The 678-nt window shown below is 43.8% G+C and overlaps 1 long non-coding RNA gene across 1 annotated transcript; it reads right to left on the bottom strand.

The window, feature by feature from the left end:
• Positions 1-354: 354 nt before the first annotated feature.
• LOC117283144 lies at positions 355-663 on the bottom strand. Its single transcript, XR_004514169.1, has 2 exons — positions 482-663; positions 355-386 (listed from the first exon to the last, which is right to left on the bottom strand). It is a non-coding gene; the product is annotated as an uncharacterized LOC117283144 (long non-coding RNA).
• Between the last annotated feature and the right edge of the window lie 15 nt (positions 664-678).

Here is a 678-nt window from a genome sequence, read left to right on the forward strand (position 1 = left end):
TGCCGAGTGGACACAGTTGGACTCCACCTCCCACTAAGTGAAATTACAGAGATATACCATCAGAATATCAGAAATTGGCTTTTTAAATCTGAAACAGACACACTACCCCATGCACTGCTGCACCATAAGGCATGATACTGCTTCATATTTTCACAAAATCATGAAAAGGGACACTAATCTTTTTACCATTAGTGAGGTTCCTCACAATGGCTTCTCCTGGTGTTTCCACATGCTCACTGCCGGACTTGTCTGTTCGCTTCTTCCGTTTTGGTGTATCCACATTCTCAAGCAGATTTCCATATTGCAGCGCACAACTCTTCTGGGAGAACCAGTCAGCTGGGCGTCCAGGCTCTCCAAACAGTCGCAGTGCTCGACTTACAGACATCCTGTTTCAAATATTCATCCTGTTATAGACATCACCAAAACATCTTCCAGAGAAATGTCTCAGAAGACATCATACATATCGACATGAACAACCTACCAGTTCTGGTCCCCACTTCGAAGTACAGCAGAGGCTAAACATAGCTTCTCCTTGACAGACCAAGTGTCTACTGGAACCCTCTTCAATTTCAGTCCTGAAACACAAATATGTTTAGCCCCTCAAAAGTGTCCTACATACTTGGTACAACAGGTCTGTGCATCACATGGCACAATCCCATAAACTGAGAACATCAATGA

The sequence above is a fragment of the Cryptotermes secundus genome, unplaced genomic scaffold (assembly GCF_002891405.2).
Source record: "Cryptotermes secundus unplaced genomic scaffold, Csec_1.0 C38057977, whole genome shotgun sequence".
Classification (NCBI taxonomy): Eukaryota; Metazoa; Arthropoda; class Insecta; order Blattodea; family Kalotermitidae; genus Cryptotermes; species Cryptotermes secundus.